The sequence below is a fragment of the Coregonus clupeaformis genome, unplaced genomic scaffold, assembly GCF_020615455.1.
Source record: "Coregonus clupeaformis isolate EN_2021a unplaced genomic scaffold, ASM2061545v1 scaf0060, whole genome shotgun sequence".
Taxonomy (NCBI): Eukaryota; Metazoa; Chordata; class Actinopteri; order Salmoniformes; family Salmonidae; genus Coregonus; species Coregonus clupeaformis.
The window spans coordinates 817,291-830,204 of NW_025533515.1; the positions used below are offsets into that span (position 1 = coordinate 817,291).

The 12,914-nt window shown below is 47.1% G+C and overlaps 1 protein-coding gene across 2 annotated transcripts in view; it reads left to right on the top strand.

Annotated features, from left to right (window-relative positions):
* LOC121555328 (attractin-like) overlaps positions 1–12,914 on the top strand; it is a 185,777-nt gene that overhangs the window by 19,234 nt on the left and 153,629 nt on the right. The gene's annotated exons all lie outside the window — the stretch shown is intronic.

A 12,914-nucleotide genomic window follows, 5' to 3' on the forward strand; every position in this document is an offset into this window, starting at 1 on the left:
AGAGCGACTTACAGTTAGTGCATACATTATTTTATTTTTTCATACTCCCTGTGGGAATCGAGCCCACAACCCTGGCGTTGCAAACGCCATGCTCTATCAACTGAGCTGCATCCCTGCCGGCCATTCCCTCCCCTACCCTGGACTACGCTGGGCCAATTGCGCGCCGCCCCTTGGGCCTTTCCCACTTCGCCGCCCCATTGTCCTTCCCAACTCGTGTCTTTAGTGAAAGTTCTCTAGACGACTATCCATGCCAGCTGCAGACTGAGATGATAAGGTCTAGTGCATTGTCTTCTACTTCACCTCGTGTCGAGGTTGAGAGTTTCACTATTTTGCAATGGTCCCCACTTTCTTTAAGTCCCCACCGACCATTTCCCACATTCTTTGTGGTAGAAATATTGTTTCGTTGTCTACTTTTTGATGTTGGAGTTTTGGCGGGAAGAATCTCTGTTAACAAAGGGATCCTTTCTCCCAATACTTCATGGCAAGGAAGAGAAAGTCTTATTTACGACCGGTCATAAAACTGGCCCCCAGGAGAGGGGGTGTTTAAACCTTTGCCTAGCCGGCATCTTTGATCCTCAGCCCATGAGGGCAAGTCATGACAACTGTATACAACAATGTTACTTCAATATAAGCACAAATATAATAGCCTAACAATTTTAAGGTGATTAGGTGATCTTATAGGCCTATATAGCAGTAACCTCAAGGGGTGGGGCCGAGAGTATTAATCTGGCGGAAGTGTTTGGAGCTGTTCAAAATAGGATATCATCGGGTCCCAGGTGGAATAAAATGAGTTGGTTGACCCTCGAATGGTAACTTAATATTTTCAAATTTTAGGAACAGCATCAGATCTTTGAGCCAGAGAGAGGCCAAGGGAGAGTTGATCGATTTCCAATCCAATAAAACCCTTCTGCCAACAGGGAGGCAAAGGCAATGGCATCTAGCTGTCTATTGGTCAGAGAATTATTGTTGTTTGGTGCTCCAAAAATAGCAATTTCTGCACTAGGCTCTTGGTTGTTTTAGTCTCTACTTGGCTGAGGCCATATGGTTGTTTTAGTCTCTACTTGGCTGAGGCCATATGGTTGGTTTAGTCTCTACTTGGCTGAGGCCATATGGTTGTTTTAGTCTCTACTTGGCTGAGGCCATATGGTTGGTTTAGTCTCTACTTGGCTGAGGCCATATGGTTGGTTTAGTCTCTACTTGGCTGAGGCCATATGGTTGTTTTAGTCTGTACTGGGCTGAGGCCATATGGTTGTTTTAGTCTCTACTTGGCTGAGGCCATATGGTTGTTTTAGTCTCTACTTGGCTGAGGCCATATGGTTGTTTTAGTCTGTACTGGGCTGAGGCCATATGGTTGTTTTAGTCTGTCTACTTGGCTGAGGCCATATGGTTGTTTTAGTCTGTCTACTTGGCTGAGGCCATATGGTTGTTTTAGTCTGTCTACTTGGCTGAGGCCATATGGTTGTTTTAGTCTCTACTTGGCTGAGGCCATATGGTTGTTTTAGTCTCTACTTGGCTGAGGCCATATGGTTGTTTTAGTCTCTACTTGGCTGAGGCCATATGGTTGTTTTAGTCGGTCTACTTGGCTGAGGCCATATGGTTGTTTTAGTCTGTACTGGGCTGAGGCCATATGGTTGTTTTAGTCTGTCTACTTGGCTGAGGCCATATGGTTGTTTTAGTCTGTCTACTTGGCTGAGGCCATATGGTTGTTTTAGTCTCTACTTGGCTGAGGCCATATGGTTGTTTTAGTCTCTACTTGGCTGAGGCCATATGGTTGTTTTAGTCTCTACTTGGCTGAGGCCATATGGTTGTTTTAGTCTCTACTTGGCTGAGTCCATATGGTTGTTTTAGTCGGTCTACTTGGCTGAGGCCATATGGTTGTTTTAGTCTCTACCTGGTCTGTCTACAACCATATTCTGAATGCCAAGAGTGTACAAAGATGTCAAAGGTAAAGGGTGGCTATTTGAAGAATCTCAACAAGTGCTCAGCATATGTGGGAACTACTTCAAAACTGTTGGAAAAGCATTCCAGGTGAAGCTGGTTGAGAGAATGCCAAGAGTGTGCAAAGCTGTCATCAAGGCAAAGGGTGGCTATTTGATGAATCTCAATTTGTTTAACACTTTTTTGTTTACTACATGATTCCATATGTGTTATTTCATAGTTTTGATGTGTTCACTATTATTCTACAATGTAGAAAAAATAAAGAAAAACCCTTGAATGAGTAGGTGTTCTAAAACTTTTGACTGGTACTGTATGTCTAGAGGACAACTATGGAACCCATAGGTTAGTTTGTTTTGATGTCTCTCTAGAGGGCAAAAGCCAACGTTTTCACCAAAGATTGGTCCTTTAGCTTGGTAGAACACACCCCTGGCCGTGCAGCGCACGTACGCACACCAGCCCTGTGTATTTAGATAACTGTTGTCAAGAATAGTAATTGCATCAGAGAGCATTCCCGGTAGTGTAGTGATATGTGCTCTGTGTTGTACCCACTGGACCTTGGACACCCAGGAGGATTACAACATTCAGATGATATGACGATTGTACTGCAGAGCGACGTGAAGAGCACAGAACTTCCTTCATCATGTTGTGTCCTCAGAGGCCTTGTGTGTCAGCCTCCCAAATTACACACTATTCCCTACATAATCAACTACTTCTTTTTTAAATTGTTTTAATTTGTAATTTGTAATTTTTATGGTTTGTAATATTTTTGACAGTAGAGCAGGAAATGTAGAGGGAGACTGACAGAGGGCGGAGACTGATAGTAGGGGCACAGACAGGGGGCGGAGACTGATAGTAGGGGCACAGACAGGGGGCGGAGACTGATAGTAGGGGCACAGACAGAGGGCGGAGACTGATAGTAGGGGCACAGACAGGGGGCGGAGACTGATAGTAGGGGCACAGACAGGGGGCGGAGACTGATAGTAGGGGCACAGACAGGGGGCGGAGACTGATAGTAGGGGCACAGACAGGGGGCGGAGACTGATAGTAGGGGCACAGACAGGGGGCGGAGACTGATAGTAGGGGCACAGACAGAGGGCGGAGACTGATAGTAGGGGCACAGACAGAGGGCGGAGACTGATAGTAGGGGCACAGACAGGGGGGCGGAGACTGATAGTAGGGGCACAGACAGGGGGCGGAGACTGATAGTAGGGGGCACAGACAGAGGCGGAGACTGATAGTAGGGGCACAGACAGAGGGCGGAGACTGATAGTAGGGGCACAGACAGGGGCGGAGACTGATAGTAGGGGGCACAGACAGGGGCGGAGACTGATAGTAGGGGCACAGACAGGGGGCGGAGACTGATAGTAGGGGCACAGACAGGGGGCGGAGACTGATAGTAGGGGCACAGACAGAGGGCGGACACGGCACCGTAGGGGCACAGACAGGGGGCGGAGACTGATAGTAGGGGCACAGACAGAGGGCGGAGACTGATCGTAGGGGCACAGACAGGGGGCGGAGACTGATAGTAGGGGCACAGACAGGGGGCGGAGACTGATAGTAGGGGCACAGACAGAGGGCGGAGACTGATAGTAGGGGCACAGACAGGGGCGGAGACTGATAGTAGGGGCACAGACAGGGGGCGGAGACTGATAGTAGGGGCACAGACAGGGGGCGGAGACTGATAGTAGGGGCACAGACAGGGGGCGGACACGGCACCGTAGGGGGCACAGACAGGGGGCGGAGACTGATAGTAGGGGCACAGACAGAGGGCGGAGACTGATCGTAGGGGCACAGACAGAGGGCGGAGACTGATAGTAGGGGCACAGACAGGGGCGGAGACTGATAGTAGGGGCACAGACAGGGGGCGGAGACTGATAGTAGGGGCACAGACAGGGCGGAGACTGATAGTAGGGGCACAGACAGGGGGCGGAGACTGATAGTAGGGGCACAGACAGGGGCGGAGACTGATAGTAGGGCACAGACAGGGGCGGAGACTGATAGTAGGGGCACAGACAGGGGCGGAGACTGATAGTAGGGGCACAGACAGGGGGCGGAGACTGATAGTAGGGGCACAGACAGAGGGCGGAGACTGATCGTAGGGGCACAGACAGAGGCGGAGACTGATAGTAGGGGGCACAGACAGGGGGCGGAGACTGATAGTAGGGGGCACAGACAGGGGCGGAGACTGATAGTAGGGGCACAGACAGGGGCGGAGACTGATAGTAGGGGCACAGACAGGGGGCGGAGACTGATAGTAGGGGCACAGACAGGGGGCGGAGACTGATAGTAGGGGCACAGACAGGGGGCGGAGACTGATAGTAGGGGCACAGACAGGGGGCGGAGACTGATAGTAGGGGCACAGACAGGGGGCGGAGACTGATAGTAGGGGCACAGACAGAGGGCGGAGACTGATAGTAGGGGCACAGACAGAGGGCGGAGACTGATAGTAGGGGCACAGACAGGGGGCGGACACGGCACCGTAGTGCACGCTCTACTTTTGAACAGAGCCCTATTGAAGCCCTATTGAAGCCCTATTGAAGCCCTATTGAAGCCCTATTGAAGCCCTATTGAAGCCCTATTGAAGCCCTATTGAAGCCCTATTGAAGCCCTATTGAAGCCCTATTGAAGCCCTATTGAAGCCCTATTGAAGCCCTATTGAAGCCCTATGGACTCTTGTCAAAGGTAGTGCATTATATTAGGGAATAGGGTGCCATCTGGTGTGTTCCCTAGCACACATACAGGTGGGTTTTGGCCCATCAAAACATTTAATCAGGACAGTTGTTGCTTAATACGTATAATGTGACTACGATGACGTTGTAAACAATAGCAAATTATCACGGCCATATACATGTCTTATATGGGCAGAAAGCTTACATTATTGTTAATCTAACCGAGGTGTCCAATTTACAGTAGCTATTACAGTGAAAAAAGACCATGTTTTTCATGGTACCTGGGCGGCAGGTAGCTTAGTGGTTAAGAGCGTTGTGCCAGTAACCGAAAGGTCGCTGGTTCAAATCCCCGAGCCGACTAGGTGAAAAATTATGTCGATATGCCCTTGAGCAAGGCACTTAACCCTAATTGCTCCTGTAAGTCGCTCTGGATAAGAGCGTCTGCTAAATGACAAAAAAAAAAAAAAAAACATTGTTTGAAGATGGTGCACAACAAAACACTTTTATCACGGCGACAGGTTTGAGACATTCACATCTGAAGGTAAAAAATGTACTTACATTCAGTAATCTTGCTCAGATTTGTCATCCTGAGGATCCCATAGATAAAATCCAGCATAGTTTTGTTTGATAAAAGAAAATGTTGTATCCTAACACAATCCTTGTATAAAGCGTTTCGCCTGAATTCCGACTCGTTCAACTTGCAACAAACCATTTCGACGTACTATAAACGCTACACCCGGTCTGTTTCCCCCTGGTCTGTTTCCCCTGGTCTGTTTCCCCTGGTCTGTTTCCCCTGGTCTGTTTCCCCCTGGTCTGTTTCCCCCGGTCTGTTTCCCCCGGTCTGTTCCCCCTGGTCTGTTTCCCCCTGGTCTGTTTCCCCCTGGTCTGTTTCCCCCGGTCTGTTTCCCCTGGTCTGTTTCCCCCTGGTCTGTTTCCCCCTGGTCTGTTTCCCCCTGGTCTGTTTCCCCCTGGTCTGTTTCCCCTGGTCTGTTTCCCCTGGTCTGTTTCCCCTGGTCTGTTTCCCCTGGTCTGTTTCCCCCTGGTCTGTTTCCCCCTGGTCTGTTTCCCCCTGGTCTGTTTCCCCTGGTCTGTTTCCCCTGGTCTGTTTCCCCTGGTCTGTTTCCCCTGGTCTGTTTCCCCCTGGTCTGTTCCCCCTGGTCTGTTTCCCCCGGTCTGTTTCACCCGGTCTGTTTCACCCGGTCAAGTTCTGTTTTTCTGCGATCCTCAGATACTCAAGAAGGCAACTTTTTTCAGCATTCTGCATGATGTATACAGTGAGGGGAAAAAAGGATTTGATCCCCTGCTGATTTTGTACGTTTGCCCACTGACAAAGACATGATCAGTCTATAATTTTAATGGTAGGTTTATTTGAACAGTGAGAGACAGAATAACAACAAAAAATCCAGAAAAACGCATGTCAAAAATGTTATGAATTGATTTGCATTTTAATGAGGGAAATAAGTATTTGACCCCTCTGCAAAACATGACTTAGTACTTGGTGGCAAAACCCTTGTTGGCAATCACAGAGGTCAGACGTTTCTTGTAGTTGGCCACCAGGTTTGCACACTCCTCTTTGCAGATCTTCTCCAAGTCATTAAGGTTTCGAGGCTGACGTTTGGCAACTCGAACCTTCAGCTCCCTCCACAGATTTTCAATGGGATTAAGGTCTGGAGACTGGCTAGGCCACTCCAGGACCTTAATGTGCTTCTTCTTGAGCCACTCCTTTGTTGCCTTGGCCGTGTGTTTTGGGTCATTGTCATGCTGGAATACCCATCCACGACCCATTTTCAATGCCCTGGCTGAGGGAAGGAGGTTCTCACCCAAGATTTGACGGTACATGGCCCTGTCCATCGTCCCTTTGATGCGGTGAAGTTGTCCTGTCCCCTTAGCAGAAAAACACCCCCAAAGCATAATGTTTCCACCTCCATGTTTGACGGTGGGGATGGTGTTCTTGGGGTCATAGGCAGCATTCCTCCTCCTCCAAACACGGCGAGTTGAGTTGATGCCAAAGAGCTCCATTTTGGTCTCATCTGACTCACTTTCACCCAGTTCTCCTCTGAATCATTCAGATGTTTATTGGCAAACTTCAGACGGGCCTGTATATGTGCTTTCTTGAGCAGGGGGACCTTGCGGGCGCTGCAGGATTTCAGTCCTTCACGGCATAGTGTGTTACCAATTGTTTTCTTGGTGACTATGGTCCCAGCTGCCTTGAGATCATTGACAAGATCCTGCCGTGGAGTTCTGGGCTGATTCCTCACCATTCTCATGATCATTGCAACTTCACGAGGTGAGATCTTGCATGGAGCCCCAGGCCGAGGGAGATTGACAGTTCTTTTGTGTTTCTTCCATTTGCGAATAATCGCACCAACTGTTGTCACCTTTCTCACCAAGCTACTTGGCGATGGTCTTGTAGCCCATTCCAGCCTTGTGTAGGTCTACAATCTTGTCCCTGACATCCTTGGAGAGCTCTTTGGTCTTGGCCATGGTGGAGAGTTTGGAATCTGACTGATTGATTGCTTCTGTGGACAGGTGTCTTTTATACAGGTAACAAGCTGAGATTAGGAGCACTCCCTTTAAGAGTGTGCTCTTAATCTCAGCTCGTTACCTGTATAAAAGACACCTGGGAGCCAGAAATCTCTCTGATTGAGAGGGGTTCAAATACTTATTTCCCTCATTAAAATGCAAATCAATTTATAACATTTTTGACATGCGTTTTTCTGGATTTTTTTGTTGTTATTCTGTCTCTCACTGTTCAGACATTGGGGGACAACAAAGCTACAGACCGGCAGAGGGCGAAAACGACTCTCTACTGACCGGGATGACCGCCAACTCATTCGAATGTCACTCAACAACCGTAGGATGACATCAAGTGACCTACAAAAAGAATGGCAAACGGCAGCTGGGGTGAAGTGCACGGCGAGGACGGTTCGAAACAGGCTCCTAGGGGCAAAAGACCATTAGGATTGGACCGTAGAGGACTGGAGTAAGGTCATCTTCTCTGATGAGTCTAATTTTCAGCTTTGCCCAACACCTGGTCGTCTAATGGTTAGACGGAGACCTGGAGAGGCCTACAAGCCACAGTGTCTCGCACCAACTGTGAAATTTGGTAGAGGATCGGTGATGATCTGGGGGTGCTTCAGCAAGGCTGGAATCGGGCCGATTTGTCTTTTGTGAAGGAAGCATGAATCAAGCCACGTACAAGGTTGTCCTGGAAGAAAACTTGCTTCCTTTTGCTCTGACATTGTTCCCCAACTCTGAGGATTCGTTTTTCCAGCAGGACAATGCGCCATGCCACACAGCCAGGTCAATCAAGGTGTGGATGGAGGACCACCAGATCAAGACCCTGTCATGGCCAGCCCAATCTCCAGACCTGAAACCCTTCTGGAATGTGATCAAGAGGAAGATGGATGGTCACAAGCCATCAAACAAAGCCGAGCTGCTTGAATTTTTGGGCCAGGAGTGGAATAAAGTCACCCAACATCAATGTGAAAGACTGGTGGAGAGCATGCCAAGACACATGAAAGCTGTGATTGAAAATCAGGGTTATTCCACCAAATATTGAATTATGAACTCTTCTTAAGTTAAAACATTACTGTTGTGTTGTTTAAAAATTAACATGAACTTACTTTCTTTGCATTATTCGAGGTCTGACAACACTGCATCTTTTTGTTATTTTGACCAGTTGGCATTTTCTGCAAATAAATGCTCTAAATGACAATATTTTTATTTGGAATTTGGGAGAAATGTTGTCAGTAGTTTATAGAATAAAGCAAAAATGTTATTTTTACCCAAACACATACCTATAAATAGTAAAACCAGAAAAACTGATAATTTTCCAGTGGTCTCTTAATTTCTTCCGCAGCTGTACGTGTGTGTATTGATTGATTTTATATATATATATATATAAAATCAATCTCAATCATTATAATGAAATATTTGTACCAATTGTAAATAAAGCACTCAAACCACAGCATTTCATAGTCAACATAAAATACACAGGCTATACGTTGTGGGTCTATATAAAAGCCAGTGGAGGCTGGTGACGGGAGGATTGTTCATAATAATGGTTGGAATGGAGTGGCTTTTTATATAAATATATATATATATATAAAGCTACAATGTATTAGCATAGACTGTGTATTTGATGTTGACTTTGACATGGCTTTCGAGTGTCCTATTTACTATTGGTACACATATATAATTATAGTGATTGTGTACCCCATATATGTTTATAGATGTGTTGTTCATTTGCTGTATTGATGCAGGGCTCTCCCCCTGCTAAAATATAGTAATAGTAAAACTGAATGTTTTTTTTTTTTTTTTATATTCAATGACTCAGATGACCTTAGGGAACCACCACATTCAAGTCGTCCATCAAATGTAGAAACTGGTTCATCCAGTTTCTACATTTGTCTGACCCCTGCTGCATTTGCTGTATTGATGCAGGCTTTTTTTTATATATAAATGCTGCTGGCTCCACACCGGCCATGTAGAGGTGGCTACTACAATATTCCACAATGAAATGGTACAAGACATTGTTCACTTCATCAACATTCCTCCTGAAGGAAATGGGTCCATTTGGTCTAACTCGTGAGGGACACATGGGAGCCTTGATACAAAATGTTTGTGTTGTCATCCTTCATTGTATTAGTCTGAAACTCTGCACAAAATCAAATTCTAAGGAAGTCTCAAGGTTTTGCTCGCCTGAGGTAGAGTATCTTATGATAAGCGGTAGACCACACTATTTACCAAGAGAGTTTATCTATATTTTTCATAGCTGTCTATTTACCACCACAAACCAATGCTGGCACTAAGATTGGCCATAAGTCAACAGGAAAACGCTCATCCAGAGGCAGCGCTCCTAGTGGCCGGGGACTTTAATGCAGGGAAACTTAAATCCGTTCTAACTAATTTCTACCAGCATGTTAAATGTGCAACCAGAGGAAAAAAAACTCTAGACCACCTTTACTCCACACACAGAGACGCATACAAAGCTCTCCCTCGCCCTCCATTTGGCAAATCTGACCATAACTCTATCCTCCTGATTCCTGCTTATAAGCAAAAACTAAAGCAGGAAGCACCAGTGACTCGGTTAATAAAAAAGTGGTCAGATGACGCAGATGCTAAGCTACAGGACTGTTTTGCTAGCACAGACTGGAACATGTTCCGGGATTCTTCAGATAGCATTGAGGAGTACACCACATCAGTCACTGGCTTCATCAATAAGTGCATCGATGATGTCGTCCCCACAGTGACCATATGTACATACCCCAACCAGAAGCCATGGATTACAGGCAACATCCGCACTGAGCTAAAGGGTAGAGCTGCTGCTTTCAAGGAGCGGGACTCTAACCCGGACGCTTATAATAAATCCTGCTATGCCCTCCGATGAACCATCAAACAGGCAAAGAGTCAATACAGGACTAAGATTGAATCGTACTACACCGGCTCTGACGCTCGTCAGATGTGGCAGGGCTGGAAAACTATTACAGACTACAAAGGGAGGCACAGCCGCGAGCTGCCCAGTGACACAAGACTTCCAGACGAGCTAAACCACTTCTATGCTCGCTTCGAGGCAAGCAACACTGAAGCATGCATGAGAGCACCAGCTGTTCCGGATGACTGTGTGATCACGCTCTCCGTAGCTGATGTGTGCAAGACATTTAAAAAAAGGTCAACATTCACAAGGCCGCAGGGCCAGACGGATTACCAGGATGTTTATTCCGAGCATGTGCTGACCAGCTGGCAAGTGTCTTCACTCACATTTTTAACCTCTCCCTGTCTGAGTCTGTAATACCAACATGTTTCAAGCAGACCACCATAGTCCCTGTGCCCAAGAACGCCAAGGTAACCTGCCTAAATGACTATCGCCCTGTAGCATTCACATCTGTAGCCATGAAGTGCTTTGAAAGGCTGGTCATGGCTCACATCAACACCATCATCCCAGACACCCTGGACCCACTCCAATTCGCTTACCGCCCCAACAGATCCACAGATGATGCAATCTCTATTGCACTCCACACTGCCCTTTCCCACCTGGACAAAAGGAACACCTACGTGTGAATGCTGTTAATTGACTACAGCTCAGCGTTCAACACCATAGTGCCCTCAAAGCTCATCACTAAGCTAAGGACCCTGGGACTAAACACCTCCCTCTGCAACTGGATCCTGGACTTCCTGACCGGCTGATCCCATGTAGTGAGGGTAGGCAACAACACCTCCGTCACACTGACCCTCAAAATGGGGCCCGACAGGGGTGAAGGTAGGCAACAGGAGGGACCCTGTTCACCCACGACTGCGTGGCCGTGCACGCAAATAGTCTGGATAGCCATTTGATTAGCTGTTCAGGAGACTTATGGCTTGGGGGTAGAAGCTGTTAAGAAGCCTTTTGGACCTAGACTTGGCGCTCCGGTACCGCTTGCCTTACTGATACTGAAGCAGCGAGAACAGTATATGACTAGGGTGGCTGGAGTCTTTGGCAATTTTTAGGACCTTTCTCTGACACCCGCCTGGTATAGAGGTCCTGGACTCCAACACCATCATTAAGTTTGCCGAAGCTGGTAGGCCTGATCACCGATGATGATGAGACAGTCTATAGGGAGGAGGTCAGAGACCTGGCAGTGTGGTGCCAGGACAACAACCTCTCCCTCAACATCAGCAAGACAAAGGAGCTGATCGGGGCCTACAGGAAATGCAGGGGCTAGCACGACCCCATTCACATCGACGGGGCGGGTCGATAGCTTAATGTTCCTCGGTGTCCACATCACTAAGGATCTATCATGGTCCAAACACGCCAACACAGTCGTGAAGAGGGCACGACAACGCCCCTTTCCCCTTCAGAAGGCTGAAATTATTTTGCATGGGTCTTCAAATTCTCAAAGTTCTACAGCTGCACCATTGAGAGTATCTTGACTGGCTGCATCACCGCCTGGTATGGCAACTGCTTGGTACCCTACCGCAAAGGCACTACAGAGGGCAGTGCGTACCACCCAGTACATCACTTCCTGCCATCCAGGACTTCTATACTAGGTGGTGTCAGAGGAAGGCCCTCAAAAATTGTCAGACTCCAGCCCCCCAAGTCAGTGTTCTCTCTGCAACCGCATTGCAAGTGGTAACAGCTTTAACCCCCAAGCCCTAAGACTGCTAAACAGTTAGTCCGCTATTTGGTTAACTACACTGAACAAAAATATAACACAACATGCAACAATTTCAAAGATTTTACTGATTTTATAGTTCATATAAGGAAATCAGTCAATGTAAATACATTCATTAGGCCCAAGTGCAAATATTTCTTAACCTGTTTTTGCTGCTTTGTCATTATGGGGTGTTGTGTGTAGATTGATGAGGAAAAAATAATTTAATCCATTTTAGAAAAAGGCTGTAATGTAACAAAATGTGGAAAAAGTCTAGGGGTCTGAATACTTTCCGCTTTGACCATGATGAAGTTATTAATTACACTTTGGATGGTGTATCAATACACCCAATACACTACTACTAACTCAGTTGCCAGAGAGGAAGGAAACCACTCAGGGATTTCACCATGAGGCCAATGGTGACTTTAAAACAGTTACAGAGTTGAATGGCTGTGATAGGAGAGAACTGAGGATGGATAAACAACATTGTAGTTACTCCACAATACTAACCTAAATGACAGTGAAAAGAAGGAAGCCTGTACAGAATTAAAAAAATCGAAAACATGCATCCTGTTTGCAATAAAGTAAAACTGCAAAGAAATTAACTTTTTGTCCTGAATACAAACCGTTATGTTTGGGGCAAATCCAACACATCACTGAGTACCGCTCTTCATATTTTCAAGCATGGTGGTGGCTGCATGCTATCGGTATGGTGGTGGCTGCATGCTATCGGTATGGTGGTGGCTGCATGCTATAGGTAATATGCTAACGATATGCTATCGGTATGGTGGTGGCTGCATGCTATCGGTAATATGCTAACGATATGCTATCGGTATGGTGGTGGCTGCATGCTATAGGTATGGTGGTGGCTGCATGCTATAGGTATGGTGGTGGCTGCATGCTATAGGTATGGTGGTGGCTGCATGCTATCGGTATGGTGGTGGCTGCATGCTATCGGTATGGTGGTGGCTGCATGCTATAGGTATGGTGGTGGCTGCATGCTATCGGTAATATGCTAACGATATGCTATCGGTATGGTGGTGGCTGCATGCTATCGGTATGGTGGTGGCTGCATGCTATCGGTATGGTGGTGGCTGCATGCTATCGGTATGGTGGTGGCTGCATGCTATCGGTATGGTGGTGGCTGCATGCTATCGGTATGGTGGTGGCTGCA